Raw genomic sequence first — 21,128 nt, forward strand, 5'->3', positions numbered from 1 at the left:
AAAGCAAACTGACACAGAGCTAGCATCAGAAGAGCGCCCTGTCATGTATCCTACTCTCTGTGTGACCCAGCTGTACCAATATACATGTAGATAAGACGGTCTTCAAAGCTGTTAATCATAATTTTATTACATGTCAAGGCATGTGATGGCAGCCCTGAAGGGATGACAGAGGTGACATGGACAACAGCACCGAAGGATCACGGAAATGCTGGTCCACAAGAGAAGCAACATGGAAAATTCTATCGTGAAACAACCAGCCAAGGGGAGAAATTCACAAGGGCTGGAAATGTGAAGGTCAGTGTGAAATTTCACATGAGGAAGACATTACCTGTTTAAAAATTATTTATATGTATTTATTTATTTTATACTTACTTTATTACTTTTATAACAAAAATGTGGGTGCAGCTAATCAAACAAGCTTGGGTACAAAATTAGAGTGAGTTGAAATACCTTGATAACTCTCTGCAAACACGTACTCCACCGTAAGTGGGTGAGAGCTTAAAAAAAACCCAAAACACAAAAGCTCAAATTTTGTCACTTCATTAGTGTGGAGCAGTACACCAACTCTAACATATAAGGTACAATGCATGAGCCTTGCTCACGGTATGTTAACATTGACCTTTTCTTTCCTATAACAGAATAGCGCAATTATTCTAATATCTGCTGTAGGAATAGCTCACGTTCCCTTGGATATGGATTAGCCCTGTAAGTGACTGTGAGCCACTAGATTTCACATCAAATCATTTAAAACTGGTCTCTAAAAGCTTGTTACCAAACCATAAAAAGCATACACAGAGAACCCAAAACATTGTCTATGCATCAAATAGAAACTCCATGTTGAATCAGGCAGGCTTAACCTGAATATTAACAATATTGAAGGACAGAAGGGAGAACAAACCTTACAATTCAGAGGTTCACTTTGGTTTGGCTAAGGACCCAATATCTGAACGTTCATTTGAGTTTCAACCAGACTGTTTGACCATCTTTGATCTTCAGAACTAGCCTGGAAGTCTTGCAAAAAAAGGGTATTCTTGTGAAACTTCCAGTAATTTCTCTTTCTGGTCGGGCTTGAAATACGGTAAAAGTAGTCTTTTTTGTGGTATTTCACTGGGTCGTTAAACTCCAAGCACAGTGTCAGTGCTCAATAAATAATACATAAGTATAGTCTTTCAACACTTCCATTTCCAACCCTGATCAGACATGGGAAGTGAAGAAGAGTGAAAAACCAAAAGAAACGGTCAACTCAAGTCTCAAAATGTCTTTAACATTTGGGCTTTTGTGGTTTTGAAGCCAGAAAAGGAGGCCCCAGGGCTGCTGTGCAATAACAGTCCCTGCTATCACTGGAGGAAAAAGGATGGGTTTGCTGGCCATGGTCAAAAAAGAGAGGATGGTTGTGTACCACATGGGAGGGTGCTTCCAAAATCCATGCTAGTAAGAGGGTTAAAGTTTTAAACTAGTCCTCTGAATGAAAAAACATATCTCTTACCTTTTAGCATCCACATATTCTCAAGTTTAACTCCTTTATTTTCAATGCCTTCTATCATATTTTAAATCTTAGCACAAATCTCTGGCTCCTTGTAAACAAAAAGGCAGCTGAGATGACACTTCTTCCTGCTCTTATTACTGATAGGGGTAGGGGAAGGGGGGAGGTCTGTGTGACAGCTGGTCACTACAGCCAACCTGATTTCTAAAGAACAAAACATCTTGAGGTCTCAGACAACAGACATCAGATTTAGGGAGAGGGGTGTGCAGAATGCTCAGGGAAATATCAGCAATTTACATATAACCCACATGAGAATTGCTGCAGCCATTATTAAAACTTAAAGGCATGCGATGATTGCACAGAGCAAGCTGGTATTTCTCTATTTTGGAAGTTAGGCACTTTTTATATTATAGATCCTTATCCTGGGACCTAAGCAACAAATGTGTCCATTTTTCTTTTGGAACAGAAAATACTGAGCCTAATACTGACTTTTTTTCTCATAATACCTCAAATCAAAAAGAAAAACTTGAAAAACTGAATTTTTGCACTTATCTTTCAAGTTACATTAATTTGTTTTTCCATCTACTGAAAAAAATCTACATCCAAGAAAAATGAAAAACATATGGTTTAAATAGTTTAAGCCATGAATATGAGTTAGTGCTACTAAATTTTATGATACATTGCATCTAATTAATGTGACAGAATATACTGAAGATATATATTTACACATATATCATGGAGGATAATAAACCACTCTGTAGTTATGATTAACATATGCAGAGATATACACACATATACACACACACTTGTAGAAATGCAGGTAAATATTACACCTATTCAGTAGGCTACTTACATATACTTGTATTGCACTGAAAGCAAAAATACATTGTTATAATTTTTCTTGTACACAGAGGGTAAAATGAAGATAAATATTCACAAAAATACCTATTTCATTTTCCCTTTTATAAGGGAAAATTTTTGACAAGCTGACTTCTACAGTAACAGGGTCTATGCTAGTGAGTGTTACATATTTTATATGCTTATATTTTCACTGTCTAGCTTGGGTTTTCTGTTGCAGCATGCTCATAGTTGTAGCTGAATATTGACATGACTCTACACCCTGGAATCGGCTTTGGTGATTAAAACTGTGTAGCACAGTAGACTGTCTACTCCTATGTGAACACAACAAAATATTCATTGACTTTGAATTTTTCACATGTAAGAACAGAAAAGCCTCAGTTCCAAATGTTCTCAAGAAAGAGGCTTCACTTTTCAACATACTGATCATTTGAAAAATGCATGAGTGGTTTAGTAGTTTAAGTCCTATGGTCTTTTGGAAACAAAGGGTGTGACTAGATAAGCTCCAAGGAATCTATTTGTGAGAATTTTAAATATCCCCACCTTGTCACTTCACTGGTCACCTTGAATTATCCATCCCACAAGAAAGCATGCCATTCTCTAGCTTGTTTATCACAGTGTTCACTGTCTCAGCTTAAACCCACTGCCATTACAAACTTCAGTTACTAGACTGCGAACTGCGGCAGGCACATCGTGCATGCTTGCCTTACACTGCTGACTATGCTACCAGGGCACTGAACTCGGGCAGGAGGGCAGCAACCAGGAGACCGTCACACCCTGAACCACTCCAGCAGAGTCTTTGGAGTGTATCTGACTGTGTCCTTAGGCTTCTCCATCAGAACATTTTATCATTATGGAATACCATCCACTTTGTGTCATCTTATTTCTATGCAAAAGAGTTCAAATCTGTTTTATTATTCTTTATTGGGAAATATTCTTTGCTTCTGAGCACCCATGTTACCCACTTTCGTACCCTACATCCCCTTTGGTGTGGAGGAACAGGGCTCCGCACACTGTTTCAGAGGGGGCTACCCCATCATCTTTGTCATACAGTGGAAGAAGAAAGTTGCCTGCTTCATTCTCCATGAATGAGCACTGAACTGATACTTTTCTTTCTCTCAAGGTCTCATTCCTAAATGGGAATAGTCAACTCAAAGGTTATCATTCTATAAATAAAGTTAAGGTTGTTATTTTTCCACGCATGTCACTATGTTTACCTACATTGAATCTTTTGCTGCCATTTATTTCTCCATCACTCAGTATTGTGTGACCCTATTTAGTTTTTTGCAGACAGTTTTACTACCTTAAGTAACTGAGCATCATCAGCAAACTTTGCTATTGCTCACCTCTTCCCTGAATTACCTATGAAATCCATGCCTGGGCCTGTGCTGCTCAGGGCCAAGCACATATTACTGTGGCACTCTGTGCACAAACTCCTTTGGTATGAATAGTGACCTTTTATTCCTATCCTTTGCTTCCTAACTTTAACTAGTTTTTTATCTGTGTGAAGATCTTCCTTCTTATCCTATGGTAGCTGTGTTTCCTTAGAAGCTTTTGGCAAAAGGCAGTGTTACAATTGAATCATGCCAATTAAATAATCCACTCTAGAAAAAGAAATGTATATAAACATGTGTTAAGCAAATGTCTTCATTTAGCCTGCACCCGGGGCTAAACAATAACCCGTTGTTCTCTCACCCAATGTCCCTTCCCCGACCAAGAAAGGGAATTGGGAAAAGGAGGGAGACTCCTGGGTTAAAATTTGCACAGATTTAATAAAATAAGGAAACCAATATCAATGCTAATACAAAACACACAAAAGTATACTTAGCCCACAGAGTTGGGGCAAGTTATTCCAGAGAGAGCAATCGTTGAGAAGAAGGGGAAAGATAGGATGGAAGAAGGGAGCAAAGCAAGAAGAGCCCACCCCCACCAAGCTTTCCCATTTATAGTGACCCTGCCGTTAATGATATAGAATACACCTGTGGGCCAGCCTGGGTCAGCTCCCCTGGCTTTCACTGCTAATGGCTTTGATCACCATGGCTGGCCACAAACTGAAACAAAATGTAACAGAAAAGTGATTCTATAAATTTTATCCCCATGAAACCAGGACACCAAATTAAATCAACCTTCAGAAAAGCCATATTTGGAATTCTATCTTATTAGCCAATAGCAAAATCATAGTGCCCTACACCAGACACTTAGAACACGTTAACACATAGCGACTAATGTACATGAACATCCATTTTTTTCATTGAGTCTCGACAAAACCTTTTTTGGAAATGTCAGGCTGGAATACTAGTCACAGCAACCTCACTGTTATCTTGGGATGTGTCCCATAAGCTGGCATGTGCTCATCCTGAACACTTACACTTTCGTCACTTCCAGTGAATGACACCTTTCTGGTTTGGAGTTTTGTAATTGCCAGACTGACTAGTGAGTGGTGTGGGCTTGTCCTTCGCATCACCTGCTGGTTATATAATAGGAAACACATAAAGAGATTTTAGTTTCTTATTTCTTCACTTGCAACAAGACTTTGGTGCAACTAATAAAGTAAGGAATATTTTCCTGTGTTCTTTATTATGAACCAAAAATTTAGAAAAACACTTTTTAATGTAAAATTAAAAAGTTGTTATTCCTTGGCCAAGCTGGCATATACCACCTTGTCTTCCCGTTTCTGGTTTTAATAGAAAGGAAAAGGGATATATTACTTTCATAATAACTTGATTACCTTATGGGCCAGGTTCTTCCTCCAATTTGTGTAGTAACTGCCCTGTAAATGGTCATAGTGTTTATTTAGCCAGATGCAGTTAAGTTGTGGTGCCTTACATGAGTAGTCATGCCAAATCAAGCTACTAATGAAAATCCATTACTGAGAAATGATAAAGGCTGTGAAAACCTCTGAAACCACAAACATCTTTGAGTGTAAAAATGTGCTACTCTAAGGAGCATCTTACTTGGGTCTTTTAAATACTTCTGTCAGACACACCCCCACCCAAAAAAAACCCCCAAACCAAAACAAAAAAAGCATGAATTCTTTAGCTCCAGAAAACTAATATTCTTTAAATTGGCTTTACTAAACCTCTAATCACTCAGTGTCAGTGAAAGCTCACAGGTCTTAGTTATAACTCTTCCATTTCACAGGTCTTAGTTATAACTCTCTTCCTATGACCCAACAACTTGTGAATTTCCACGTTTTCCAGGAGATTTAATTTCTGTGACTAAAGGCAAAGTAGCTCACGAGTCTCATGTCACATTGTTATAATTTCCAAGCAATTGTGATTAACTTGCTGTGATACACAGTTCAATTTTTTTGCAACTTTGCCCTCAGTAGGATGAAACATTGGAGTGGTGTACACTGCTGGACCATAATCCAATTATTCCTTCTGGTTGTGCTGATTTCACATTCAGAAGTACCAAAGACCACTGGTTTCTACTTGAGGTTCTCATAGCTGTAAAGTCCTGCACTGTTTCAGATAATGCACAGGGTATTTAAATAATGTACAGTGGCTGAATTTGCCTTTCTGTGAGATCCATGTTCAGAAGCTTCTCAGGCAATGTTCATGTTCTTACTGCAATCTGAAAAGATATATTGGGCCTGCTACTTTGGGTGAAGAACATCATTATATCACCCTCATATCAAGCTTGCATTTTAGACAAATGTTTTTGGTCTTTCTCCGTGGCTGGAAACATAAAATGCTGGATGTCCAGTGGGCCACATGGCCACAAAACCCTCACTATTGACAAAGATAGAAAGTAGGTCTAGTCCTTTCACTGCAACAGTTGCGATCTGATGAAAGAATTACACAGCTTTTCACATGAACTGAGACAGAATTTTTTTTAAAAAGGAGCTTCAAAGATATTATAGAGGCCTTCAAACCCTCCATAGACCACTGGCAGTCCACAGGGTCCGTTGTTATTCTCATTTCCAGCTAAGAGAAACAAAACAGCTGGGAGGAGATGAAGAACAAAAGCAGAAAATGCAAGTGTTTTGTTTTTCAGAAAGGGAAAAGCATTTATCACACTCAATACAGTACAAATGCATAAATACTTTCCTATTATTAATTTTCTGTGCAAGCAACCACTGTCATTGCCACAGGGGTAGTATGTGAGTGTGCATAACAGAGGAGGAGGCCACACAGTTCTGAAGGGGAGGGGACCTGGTACTGGATACCAACTCTTTTACAAAGAGATTATCCACATTAATAAATGTTTTAGCACCCCTCCCAATGGAATTTGAAGAGAATTTTTAATATCAGTAATTTTCCAGACAGAATCCTAGTGGCTCACTATGCCCAGTTTGGGGTAATGAAAATTTAATTTCCTTAAATTTTTCTGTGCCCATTTTTCCTTCCTCCATACTGAGAAAAATTGAAAACTAAATAATACTTATGTAAAAGCATTCTAACACTTCAGCCATAAGAGTTGCAAAGACCAAACATCAAATAGCAAATGCTGTTTAGCAATGGGGAAACCAGTCTAAACAAGTTAATGGAATCTTTTTGCAGTCTCTGACAGAGTGATCAATGGTGAGGATGTGGCATATAAAACTATTTGTTAAAAAATGCAGCTTGCTGGGATTTTGTGTGGGATAGCACGTAAGCTGCAAATATCAAGTGTAACCTCTTGTCAGGCTACAGGGCACATGTCCCATTGGGACTTCTGTGTTCAGCTGCCAACCACTCAGACTTGCATATTCTAATGCCATCCTGTATCTAAGGCATAGTCCACTTAGGAGACTCTAACATTCTTCAATTTATTCCAATTGCGCTTTGTAGCTTTACAAAGCCACTGCGGCACAAACCAAAGAGAAAAACACAGATCCTGCAGAGTATAAAAGCTAATGCCTTTTGTCTCAGATTTTCAAAAAACCCTGATAATTCTGAATGACTTTGTTTCCATAAGTGTCTTTGTTTGGACACTATGAAGCAGCGGTAGCCTGGGTCATAAGACTCTTCTGAACGTCAGCTGAAGTTATTTTTTTTTTTTTGAAGCTTCACAAGATAAACTTCTGATTTGATTTTACAAAAGTTGTGACTTTTGGTGGCCTGTGAAACTTTCAATGTCAAGGGCTTTGTCCTAGTTTGGACTAGGACAGACTTTACAGCTTTAAGACTATGGGGCTTTTTGGTGGGGTTTTTTTCATTTTTGAAACTGCGGTGAACAGTGTTTATGAAGTGAAATACATCACCAGGACTACTGGAGGATGTCAACCAATGTTATCTTTTCCATGTCACAGTGAGATGCTGCTGCTGCTAGTCTCTAGAGTGTCTTGCTCTGGACCCCAGCTGGTTCATGGATCTGTCCACTGTGTGAGGAAGCATGAAACCACTGACCCTGGCAGCTTGGGATCTCCAGCAGCACACTACAACTGCATCTACTCTAGTGAATTAAACAGTGCCAGGAATTGTTCCTGGCATTGAAACTTGATTGTCCACAAAACAGCAGAACAATCCCAGGAATGTTTTTGCCAGAGACAGACGCTATTTTCCCAAACAATTGTAGTGTATGGTCTGAAAACTAGCATGCCCTACATAATGTTCCAAACAGGTAACTGGAGGTAGCTACCCTGCGATGGAGAGTAAGAGATCTTCACAATATGGATATGGAATCTTCCATGCCAGTTGGCTTTAATGCTAGAGAATGGCCCCAAGAACATTTAATTTACCAAAACACACTTAGCCAGGAAAACCGCTGTTCCTGCTCTGCTGGAATCCTGTCCATGGTTCAATTAGAATTTCTCAAACCTGGGATGTTTTTGCAAAAGATTTCAGCTTCAGTAAATTAGTATTTTCTCATCAAACTATTTCATCAGAAGACTTCCAAACCACTTTAGCCATTTGTATTTTCTTACGACAGCCCAGGAAGAGCCTTGAATTATTTAATCCCAAGAACTCACATACAGATATGGCCACAGAAAGCAGATAGTGAAAGTCAGAGGTAGAATGAGTACTTTTTGTCTAATCCAGTTGATACTTAAACACTTAATCTTATTATAAACATTTTCCTATTAAAAATCTCTACCTTCTCCCAGTAATAGTGGGATGTGAGCAAACTACTTCCAGGCATAAATAAATGAAAATAGGTGGACCTTCTTAGGCCTTGTTTTGTTAAGGAGCATTTTTAAGGTTCTGATAATTCTTATTGCTCTGTTTTAACTCCCTTTAGTATGTCAACTGCCTTCTAGCATTTTTATGATAAAGCCCAAGCACAACAGTCAGAAACTAATTCAGATAATAGAGTTCACACAGGTGATACAATTTCTTACTCAACTGGAAAGTCCTCTGATTAGCACATATGGGGATAATATCTTATGCCATTGCAATGGCAACTTCTGATCAACTGATTAGTCAAGCTCTTTTCTGTATTTTTTCCAGAACACAGTCCCTCCTTTTACAGAATATTCTTTATGTCTAATAAGGCTTTCTGCTCAACTGTGTAAACAAGTCTGGTGTTTAAATGAACTGACTTTCAACAACAACTGAAGGTCTTTGCTTTTCACAACACCACTAATTTTTGTGCTATAAGCTAATATCACTTGAATAAACTCATTAGAGTCTTACATGAAATAGGATTGTATCTGCTACAGACATTTTTATAGAAATGGTTACCAGCCTTATTAGCAGCGCTGTCTATAGCATATGCACAGGATATTACTGTATTCAGCCCAGTAACCAATATTCAACTGCTTCTCATCTTTAAAGGAAAGAGCAAATTATAGGTTTCATTTGTGGTAACATGGCCTCTCTCAGTTCAGTCTGCCTTTGTGCTTAAAAGGAAACTACACCAACTTAGCACAGAGGTTTTTACACATTTTGAGAAGAGGGTTCTTCAAATGGCTTCTGACAGAATACAGGAGGTCACTCACATGCTAATGGAGCAGATACTATTGTCTTTAGTCAGGATGCAGGATTCTGAACCTGAACATAACTGGAGAGAGCAAAAAACACGTGGACTCCCACTGCAAATCTCCTAGAAGCACTATTAAGTGCTTTTGTTCATCCTCAGTGATATCTAACTTTGAGAGCAAACTAAGTCATCTTGGATAGAATAGGGCTATTTGCAAGAAGCAAAAGGCTGAAAACATTTTCAACCACAGCTATGAAGAGTAAGTCCTTCCTTCAAGCAGTAAATTTTCTACAGTTGCTTCCATCATCTATTTGCCAGATCAGATACAATCTCTTCTAAACTTTAACTTCATTCTGGTCTCTAACTGTTGCTTCAGTAGAGACATTATCCAAATGTCCTGATTTTACTGTGTCTATTCCCCCATCCACTTTTATTTTTCTGACATCTACAGATGAATTTTCCCTTTTGTAGTACCTCTGGTATAGAGTGGGCCACAGAAACACTCTGATGCTTGTCTGTTCAATAACAATCAACCACTTTCTTCTGGCAACCTGGATTTCCTGGCACAAAATGCCCTGTCAGCAGTGAATAAACTATTACTGACTGCAGTCTTCAGAGGATTAATATCATAGACAGTCATCATGCAAGCACTCCATTGGCATCCTGCAATTATTAAAATTTCCACAGCTATAAAATCTTTAGCACCCCAAGTACCTGACAGTGAGGCTCCAAAACTGCCTGTCCAAAATGCAATTTTTGTCTTCCTTGTTTTGTTTTTTGTCATTAACCCAGTGAGTCCTGAACATCCTTTTCTGCTTTTCAGTAGTTCTGCAGAGTAATAATGTTTCTAATCATATTTTTATATCAGCAAAAACTACACGATGAAGACAGTAAAAAAAACAGTAGAAGGCTGTTTGTGCTTCTATAGCTTCTTCTCTATATTTTTTCCTAAGAGGGACAGAACAATCTCTACATGCAAGAGGGGAATATGGAGGGAGAGTGATAAAGGTACAGCATAGCTTTACTTGAATGGGGCATAATCAAAAACATAAAGGGAATTTTTGGAAAGTGCTGAAAGGAGGGCTGGTGCTGTAAATGGTCTCTGAGGTTTTTTCCTTGCTCTCCATCAGAGAAGCAGAGCTTTCTACATTTCAATATGTAAATAAGCACATGTCCACTGAAATAATTGATTCATATTATAATTTTCTTCTCTAGCTAGATGACTCTAGAAGATTTGGAGTTCTTTGAGTTCTGGTTGTGGCAAAAGGTTGCTATACAGAGCTCCCATGTCAAACTTACAGCTTTGTAACTTGTCATGATCACAGCATCACTCATAGTCAAAGGGAATGATTTGTGATTAGAATTTCAGAAGTCATCATTTAATCTTCCCTGTTTCCGCCCTTCATTGTGATACCTAAAGGCGGGCTGTACAAATGACTTCTATTGCCAGACCATCTTTGGACTATAATATAACACACAGTTTGAAGCACAACAACTTCATTCTTTCAGGCATTCCTCACCCCATTCATGTGGTTCATTTTAGATGGGTTCAGCTGCATCTACGGTCTGTGCAGCTGGAATGTAAACAAGGAGGGCTTGGCGAATGAGGCAGAGGAAGGTGAAGAAGCAAGCTCCAGAGATTGTACTGGGTAATATGGAACAGCCCCGAGATGATTTTAATTAGAGCACATGCCACAGGATCATTTACTCACAAAAAATATTCAAGGACTTGTGGGCTAGAAGCCTCTGTTTAGAGGAAACTTCTCTGCCCTAGGCTGCTTCAAGATGTCACTACATTAGCTAGATTTAAATATGTGTGGCTCATTCCAGATTCAGTGCCCCCGAGTCTTTCTGGCATGATAGTCACTTTCTACTCAACTCCTGTCACTAATCAACACGGAAGCTGCTGCAGAGCAGGGCTTGGAGGATGTTTAGGGAGAACAGATTTAATAAAGTAGAATCAGAGCATCTTGGTTTCAAATTCAATCTCTTTTGCTAGCTCTTGATGCTACAGCTTGCTGCCTACTTCTGACCTTCTAAAAGCGAATTCCTACTGTAAATGAGGTTAACACTGATTAATTCAGAAGTGCATTGAGCTGAGGAGCTGAGCTGTTAAATAACCTTTCATAAGGGATATGGAAGGACTTCAAGTTTCCTACCTCCCTGCATAAATTATTATTATTTGTGTTGCACGTAGAAGCCCCAGACAAGAGTTGTCCCATTACTTCTGGCATATCAGAAACATGTAACAATGGGCAGTTTTTTCGTTTTTTTCTCTGAAGACCTTACTGAGATGGGAAAAGTGACTAGCAGGCTTCTTTTACAGATAAACTAACTCAGAATCAAGTGACTTGACCAAGATCACACAAGAATCCCATGGCAGTTCCAAGAACTGAGACTACTTCCCCTCTCCTCCAGCAGCATAACCACCAAATCATTTCATTTCTCTAAGAGAGCAGCAACTCAAATGAACTTAGTGAGAGGGAGCGTTGTAAAGGGAATCATCCCATTATGTTGCCAGGGTTTAGAAAATGATAACTCTGAAAATAGTAGGCCAGGGAAATGTTTTATTTCTCAAACACTTAACTAACTCGATACTTCTGAAAAAGTTCCAAATAAGTTTTTCTTATCCATATCCCACAAATGAAGGTCTAGATTACTGGGAGGTTATGAGCTTTTGGTGGAACATGCCTTTACAAACAGAGACCCTAGACAGAGGAATAACTAACAGCGAGTACAGAGGACCTGTGGAGTAGATGTCATCATGTTCCATGTCAGCTAATTAAAAGATTCTTTGGAAGGCAGATTAGTATACAATCTCTAAAACAATTATTTTAACAAGGTCTTATAATTATTAGGGATGTGACTGCTGCAAAGCACACTCAGAGAACTTTAAAAACACAACACACTGATGATACATGGCTATGTCCCTGGGTCCCTCATGTATCCATGTGAACAAAAAGTAGCTCTTTGGAGTTCACTGAGGGCCATGTTGTGGTAAAACTCATGAGAGCAACACAGATACCTGCTACAGCTCTATGCATAACACACAGTAGCATATGAAAATAATAACAGTGAGGTAAAAAATACAGCCATCAAATATTCTGTTGTCAAAAGATACATGTCTCTGATGAAATGTATTCTCTAGCTCCTGTCTGTGTTACAGCATTGCTCTTTGAAAAAAAAAGAAGCTGGAAGAAACTGAAGAAGTGACACATGCTGCTTGCCTCACTGAATGTTATTTTAATACTAATGTGGAAATTTTGCTTTGTGCACAAACACTTTTCTTTAGGGTGGATAAAAAAAAACCTCGAAGAATTCTGTATCTATTTCACTGGTGATGACAAGTATGTTAATTGCTTGCAGATAACATCTGCTCTAGTGAAATCAAGATGCAGGCTCTCACTGGACTGCTAGTGCTACACTTTGCGCTTTGTCTAGGAGATCTACTGCCCTTTGCTGAAGTTTGAAGGGAGCTGAAGTGCCTTTGAATTTTTTGAGAATCTTCCAGTAACTGAAACCAAATCCACCAGGAGTCCTGGGTCATTGCAATGTCTCTCTTTGAGCACAGGACTTACCTTTGAAGCTCAGAGCCTTTCACTGACCATGACACCGAAGTGTGCTCTGGCTGAAACAAGTTCATGGTGATCTGCCAACAGCCCTGCATGAGAGAGCCTCTGATTTCTTTCTGTTTACAGTAGAAGGTGAAGGGCCTCTCCTGCTAGAAAAGCGTGAGCCTGGTAAATATAATGTCAGATCTAAGGAGCCCTTATCCTCTACAGACCACATTTACAATTTTACAGTGTGCGTATGCAGACCTTGCCATGAAGTTACTTACCAGATGTGCCTATTGAGTCTGTCAATCAGAGTGTTGAAGAAACAGCTCCAGACTTACCATTCCCTGCTTCCCACTGTGCATTTGCATATGTGTTTAGTAAACTTGTAGATTCCCTAAAATACTTCAATCTAATTAGCTCTCCAACATGAGGAAAAATTCCTGGCAATCTGTTATTGCAATAACATTTATGAGGGAGGAAGGGACAAACAACTCCCCCTCATCCTTAAGAGCAGACCATTATTAAAATCCTAAATACACAATGAATAGCAAATAGAGGTCAATATGCAATTGCACACTTAATAGAGCTTATTCTGCGCCAACTGGGTTCCAACCAGGAATAAAGTTCAGCCATATACTGAGGGATATTGCCAAGAGTTGTGCTGCCTGAAAAAAAAAAAGACATTTCTTATTTTTATTAGTTTGTTTTCCAAGCTCTTCTCCTGTGTAGGGATAATCAACTTCACAAATATAGGATGGAAAAAAACCTACACAGCAGCTGAATTGCAGAACAGGAGCTTATAGTGGATGGTATATATGATCTATCTATGGAGATAAATCTATATCAGATCTATCATAGATCATTAAATGAAGATAAGTTAATGGTGTTTCCCTATTGTGGCAAAGGGAAATTCTGTTACTAGGCTGTATAAAGAAAGGTAATGCCTATAAACCGTAGGCTGCGGTTCTTCTGCTTTGTGCACCGCTGGCAAGGTTGCAGTGGAAATAAATACATTCAGCTAGTGGAGCCTAATTAAAGAAGGTTGTGGATTGACTAGAGAGAGTCCTGAGAACAGCAGCAAGAATGGTCAGAGGTTTTTAAACACACAGAAATATTGAAGGAATTGTAGCTATATACTCTAGAGGAAAAACTACTAGGGGAAACACGATGATGATTCAAATAGATGTAGAACAGCTACGAAGAGAGAGGTAATATACTGTTCTCCATGTCCAGTAAGGATAAGGCAAGGGGCTGCAAGCTAAACTCACAGCAAGGGGGATACCAGTCTGAAACCAGAGAAAACTTTCTAACAGGAACAACTGTGAGGCCCTGAAACAAATTGATGTGAAAGACTACAAAACCTTTATCACTGTCTGTTTTTAAGAAGAGGCTGAGCATGTTCTGGTGATACAGCTCCTCCTGAAATAGGTTAAAGAGATGGTTTAAAAGGATTTTCAAAGGCTTTGGCAGACTTTTTAGTATAACTTGACAAAACAAGAGCCATCCAAGGGAAATGCCGCTGAGCGGCAGGGTCCCCCTCATTAAATCACTGTAGAAACGGCAATATCATTTCTCTTTTTGACTTTGTGTCAGCCAAAGTTTTGAGGTGGTTCAGGCTACACCTTTTCCTCAAAACAAGCACACCAAGGGGATCTTCAAACTCTAAAGCTAGATTTTATTTGACTACATACTGAAACAAAGTCACTTTTTGAACAGCAAAAAATTTCAATCTGCTGGGAATGACAAAATAAAAGCAAAATAAATCTCTCTCCTGTCCCCTTGCCTACTGTGCTGTTGCAGGGGGGGGATCCTTTCCCCCAGTCTTCTCTCAGCTAAGGAATGTTCAGTGGCTTCCTGGGATGCAATAAATTACACACATTCCCTCTGCGTCCCTAGATAAAGTCAGTGTCCTTCCCTCATGGCTGAGGCAAGGCTGCATGCCCGTCTCTGAGGACTGGCACAGTGCCTGCTGATGCTGCTGGCCTCCAGCCGCCCTTGCACTCCCCACCCCAGCCCTGCTCACCCAGCCTTCTTCCCCGGCACGGCTCGGGTTGGTTTGTCCCCAAGGAGGGCTGTCCTCGCACTCACTGGGGCTCCCACCTGAACCCCAACAGTGACCACTAGAATCAGAGAACAGGCATCTTTCCTCCCTGCTCTCAGGTGCAGCCCTGTCAAGGAGCACAGTACCTCACATACGGTAAAGGAATGAAACAGCTCCCGTCCATCGCAGCAAGATAAGCCTCCTGGCATCACATCCACTCTCAACAAAAAAAAAGGCTTTCTGCTACATTTTTACCCCTTGCTTTGTTTTCACACCATTTCTCTTTTGGGTTTTCTTTAAAGAGAAGCTGGAAAGTTTCCCTGCACTGCTCTGCTCTCAGAAGGGACAGAGCTAATATTCCTCAATAATCCCAAATTTACCAAATATTAGAGAGCGGGGATTGTGAAAAGGTGGGACAGCAACTGGATCAGTATTTTGGTCCAGCAAGAAACTTTGCATTAAGCCATGTGGTGTGACAGCACTCACTTATCTGCAGAAACCTTCCACTTCTGCTCTTCTAGCACTGTATAAAAGCCTTCTCATGAACAACTGAAGACCTCAGGTCTCAACAGTACAGAGAATCTCAGATACAGTTGGAAATTAAAAAGAAAACCAAAACCAACAAAACAAACCAAATTAAGGGTTAAATTAAAATAAAATGAAAGTCAGTAGATTAATCAGAGAGAGATTTCAGACCTGGTATACAGTTTACTAGATAGGTTTGTCGGCACATATCACTGAATTCAAGAAAATTGTGGGTTTTTTTCAGAAAATGGCAGTATCAATCATTTCTTGCTCTAGAACGCAGCTCTGGAATTTCTTAGCTGGTTTTGGTACAAGACATATTTCACTGCTGACTCTGTAATAACTTAATAACATGAAAATTTCCAGTCTTTACACAGAGGAATGAAGGGTTCCATTTTATTTCCTTCATTATAATGCAGTAGAGTTTAATTTTATTTCATATATTCTAATGCAGTTTCCTAAAATGAATGCCTAAAATTAGGCTTTTCAGTTTATAGAAAAGAATCCACTCGATTTTGCAGAACTGCTTAGCACGCAGCAATACCAACTGAGGACATTCAGCATGTGTTGGATACAGAACATGTACTTGCCTAAACTTCTGGCCACTTAGAGCCTAAATCAAGGCATCCTCTTCCAAAAATCTTGTAAAAGCTGTTATAGGTTCCTTGTTTACCAAAAATGTCTTTCTAGTTAACTCCATCTGTTTTTTTTTTCCTAGCTAAAATCAGATGTTGAAACTACTTTCTCCAATACTGAGTTTCAATTTCTGTAGTTTAAATCAACTGTTTATTCTTCAGGTTATAAAAATAAACATGTTCTTATTAAAGCCTTTAGTTCCCTGACTCCCTCTCTCCCTCCACAACTTTTTAAGATAGGAAAGGTTCTGTAACCTCATAAGTTTACCTATGTACAGAAAGGCTACTGTTATCTACTCCCCAGCACTGGAAAATTTGGAATGAAAAAAAACATTTATATTTTTGTATAGCTAACCATACAGTCCTCCTAGTGCTTTTTTATATTGAATGTTTATATTATATAGAAACAGAAAAACACAATTATATAATTAGCATCTGTGTTACTTTAAACTGATACTCACACACACATGCCTTGATGCCAGTGTAGCCATTACTAACATCAAAGGCAAGAGAGAAGAATAACTAAGAATAACTGTCATGTTGCAAAGAAGTCATAAAAAGGCAATATACTTAGTAAAGTTATACTAAAAAAGAACATGCTGTTTTCCACAGAAACACTGTAAATCCCCTAATCATTCAGTCATTTTCAATTATGTCCTTCCAGTTGCTTCTTTGTGACAATCTTATAAGACTGGCAGAACTGCCTTCTTTTTTATTCTGTTTTGGTTGGGGGGGGGCATTGTTGGGGGTTTTTTTCCTTCTCTCCTTATCCCTACCTAGGTACTGTAGAGATTTCTCACATATACAGCTTATTGACTACCATGACCCTAGTCTCTTAATTTGGAAATAACAAAGCCTATATTTCAGCAGCACCATTTTCTGAATTATTCTGCTCTAAGATGCCTGTTATTACAGGCTGAAATAAATGCAATAGCATCCATAGCTGGGGAGTCCTCAGTTGAGAGAAGATCCACAATACACTCTACCATAAGATTAATTGGTCTAATGAGTCAGCAGACACAGTTCATTTCTGAGGCTGCCTTGATCTAACACTTTACCCAGAGAAATAATTTTGAAGGATTTCTCAGCAGTCCTTTTGCCAATGTTGTCTGTTCACACCTACTGGAACTCAAAACTAAAGAGCTAGGGGCAAATTACACTTCTTAAAACAGCCAGGAAAGTTAATGACAAAACCAGAAAGGAAGGATAGGAGGGAGGGAAGGGGGGAAATGAGGAACAAACATTCTTTTGGGTAAAACTCCTGCAGACATGTTCATAAACTGACCCTTGTGGTATCTGCTTAGAAGGCTGAAAGTAAGACATCCCTAGCAGACTTGCCTAGAAGGTCACTTACGTATTTGTCAGGTGTGGAGCCAGAAATCTAAAAGTATTAATGAGAAATAAAAATATATCAAAGCTACAGAGTCTTCCCAGAGATTGTAGTGCGTGTGCACCTTTGTGATAGAGGGTGAAAGCTCTTCTCTTTTAAAGCCATGGGATTTAAGAAGGCTCAAGTCTACACCTTGAAGAACTATTTGAAAGGTGGTGAATACACTGGAATTATATTTCCCCTTTATTGATTGCCTGACAATATGCCTCCTATTTGAGGAAAATTGCATATTTTCATTGGCAGTTGTTCACTGATAAAGTGCTTTACAGATTGTGATGAAACAATTTGGCAATCATTTTCTCCAAGCCACACAAAGAAAAGAAAAATGCACTATTCCCAGCTCATTTGTGCTTTCAACCATTCCCTCTTGCCAGAAAGAATAGCCCTAGACACTTGCTTCAAAAGGAAAGAGGCAAGATTTATTTTAGGTTGTGCAAAAGTTTAGAACAGAACATTACAAGAAATTAAAGTGTACCGTGGAGCAGAGGAAGATAAATTGGGGCCACCTGAAAAGATGGAAGACTGAAAAGGACACACTAGAAAGAAAAGAAGGAAACTTGGGTCCTATAGCTGTTGTCAGAAAGAGGAAAGCTGTCCCACTAACCATACCTCAGCTGTTTTACAGGTGGCATTCCAGTCACCCCCATGAGAAGATCTTGAGAACTTGGAAGAAGATTTGCTGTTTCTTTGAGCAGAGGTGCAGAATCCATCCCCTGTTAAAAGTAACCATCATCAGGAAAGGGAAAATGTAAATGGAAATGCTCTTGACCTGCCCCCAAAAAAGTAGCCCACTCAGTAAAGGTTTGGGGAGTAAGTAGCTAAAAAGAACAGCAAAAGGAACTGATTCAACAAAAACAGGATCTTGGAACTCTAAAAATAAAAGAAGAAAACAAGAATGGTCAAAGTTAAAATTATTAACAAAGTTCCTCAGTCAAAGTGTTGGGGATGGCTTTAAGTAACACTTGAATTTATGACCACAAAAAATGTTTTCCACAAAAAAAGTGAGTATCACAATGGAACTTGCTGATGAAAAATGGGAGGCAATGTCTGGTCACAAGCTGGTCACTATTTGTAACAGAAGAATTAAACAATTCAAGATTAGATAAAGAGCTGTATGGACTAAAGTGAACTACTTATCAAATGGATGAATGCTTGACTTATTTTTTTATATATATATATATATATATACACACACACACACCCCCCTAATTGGCCTCAGCACCATATTACAACTGCTCCGATGAAAGTTTTCATCTACCAATATGCATAAATGTCTGCAAGGGAGCTCCAGAAAAGTCCCACATACAGTCATATGGGTATCATCTCCTACATGACCATTACCAAGTTCCATCTAGTTTACTTGAAATTGCTTCGTTGTTTCAACCGCACTATTTTTACTAGACAGTTCCTCCAAAACTGCAATTGTCATACTTAGAAATATACTTTAAGTCTTACCCTAGCATCTTTCTTGATCAATTAATATCCCATTTGTCATTGGCACACTTTGACAGTAAGCCTGGGCCTAATTTTGTGCTTATTTCTTAAAACATACTCAAAGATCTTCATTAATGCTAAGGACTGAGTGAAGCAGATTTTTTCTGGGGACGATCCATTAACATTGTATGTAAGGAAGGCCTGAAGAGCTTTCTAGGCATAAGGTGGTACTTCATTTTGTGACTTTGAGCCCTGATTAATATTTCACCTATGTGGAAAAGCTGGTGAGACATTACACACAGCAAAAGCTCAGACGCTATTGCCCTGTCCAGGATACTGGCTTAAGGAAAGGGAGGTTTGGACAGTGCTTCTTGGTACTTATGCAAATACAAGCAATTGTGTAACAGCCTGTATTGATGAGCCCAACACAGTGGGTTCCCAGGAAAAAAAGCGTGGAAATTACATGAAGCTCTCTCCCCAGCTGCCTGGAGCATCTGGGGATGGCTCCCAGCTGAGCCTGGGCTGAGCAACTGGTCAAATTTGTGTCATCATCAGTAACTCAATGCCTGAAGCATTTCACAGCTGGTTTGAAGAATCACACTTATTTTTTTGGACTTGCAAACTATAATCTCCTGGTAAACTTTTCCAAGGGCTTTAAAAAAATCATGGTTATTTGTTCTAGTAACTAAGATGTTGTCCAGGTAGCAGACTATACAGAATTTCTTCTACCACCTTCTGATACACAGCAAAACATAGATGCAATGCTGAGAGTTAATAAGTGTAGCTAAGCAGACCTGCCTGTCTTTATTTCAGAACTACTGCAATTTGCCTCACAGCATGTTTTCTAATGTACTGACACTGTCTATTTTACAAAAACTGTCACCTTCACTAAAATCACTGTGATAAACCTGCATCTGAGCATCAGATACTTCTGCTGAATGCAGAGGAGGGCTTGTAAAACTTTTAGACTTCCCCCAACTCTTCCACCCTTTTAATCTGTGGATGCAGTCAATGAAGACCACTTAGCTCTAAAGGGAGCATGCAGTTATTTGGTTATTTTCCCAACTATTTGAATCTCCTTGATTCAGAGCATTCATTAGGGAAACACAGTAACCAATGGGTGTTAGCACTAACTGCAAACCATATACTTCAGCCAACATATTTTAAACTAGGTTCTTTTAATGATACTCTAAATAAGTCATTTGCTTTCAGACAGTCTGGGCATAAAGAGCTTCACAACCATTCTCTTTTATGTGTGTAAATTTGATTGTTCAGTACCAGAGATGAAACAAGAAAGTTTCATATGAGCTAGAAGCAAATCTCAAATATCCTGCCTCCCAGTCTTGAGCTTCGGGCACAACACTGTTTCTCTGTTCATATATATGATGAGTGACTTCCTGACTTTGTAGAGTTCAATTCCAAAGCTTCCATGATTTCCAAAAGCCCTTAGACTCACTGTTTCCTATTCAGTACAGGGCAAAAAAAAGGAAATCAGGAGCACATCATGACTGCTCTTCAGTTATTAGGCTTCTTAAGCTCTTAGGAAAATATTTAATGGACACTTCTTCTGGATCATGCTGGACTAACAAGGATTCAGCCAGAAAAGGCATGCACAAAGGATGTGTAGACAAGCTTACATGCACAAATCTATACTTCCAGGGTCTGTAGCTGATTGCAGGCACTGACTCTAACACTGAATATTAACTTTGGAGAAAAATTAAACCAGAAGAATAGAGAAAAGGCTAGGAAGAAGGTCTCCCAGTGTCCATCCAAGAAGAGGAACAGGAATTCCCCAGACAAGGATCCTTCCTGGGCGTCCTCTTCCATGCAGCATATGATCCTCCCTCACAGTACTTTTGCCATAGTAACTCAAAGTTCCCATATAGCTTTTCATCAGGAACCACTCCAATACCCTATTCCCGTTGCCTATGTAACTAGCATTGACTGGAGCATGCTCTGGAAAGCCACTGCCATGAAAGCTTAGCTTACATGTTCCAGAGCTGCAAGTGAAAGACAGGCTTGAGAATTGCAATGCAAAGTCTGTAGCATTGCCCAGTTTAAGGTGCTTAAGACTCTGTGCAACATAGCCATACTTCATTAGGCTTGCATACCAGCATAGTGGAGTGCAACAAGATGGTAAACTCCCTAATTTCTTGACTTTTATCTGCCATTCATGCTAAAAGCTCTTGTTTGCCTTTTTCATAATTCATATTTTAAATAAAGTTACTTCTGCACAATACAAGCAGTATAATGAAGCATACATCACAACAGCAAACTTCAATCACTTGCCACAAATAATGCATGGAAAACAACTAGGATTGACCCATGTAGGACGATAGTTGTTCATACAAACTTCTCA

At 39.2% G+C, this 21,128-nt stretch overlaps 1 protein-coding gene across 1 annotated transcript in view; it reads right to left on the minus strand.

Annotated features, from left to right (window-relative positions):
- The window catches only part of CENPW (centromere protein W), a 157,414-nt gene that overhangs the window by 11,845 nt on the left and 124,441 nt on the right, over positions 1-21,128 (minus strand). The gene's annotated exons all lie outside the window — the stretch shown is intronic.

This window comes from Nyctibius grandis, chromosome 1, assembly GCF_013368605.1.
Source record: "Nyctibius grandis isolate bNycGra1 chromosome 1, bNycGra1.pri, whole genome shotgun sequence".
Lineage (NCBI taxonomy): Eukaryota > Metazoa > Chordata > Aves > Nyctibiiformes > Nyctibiidae > Nyctibius > Nyctibius grandis.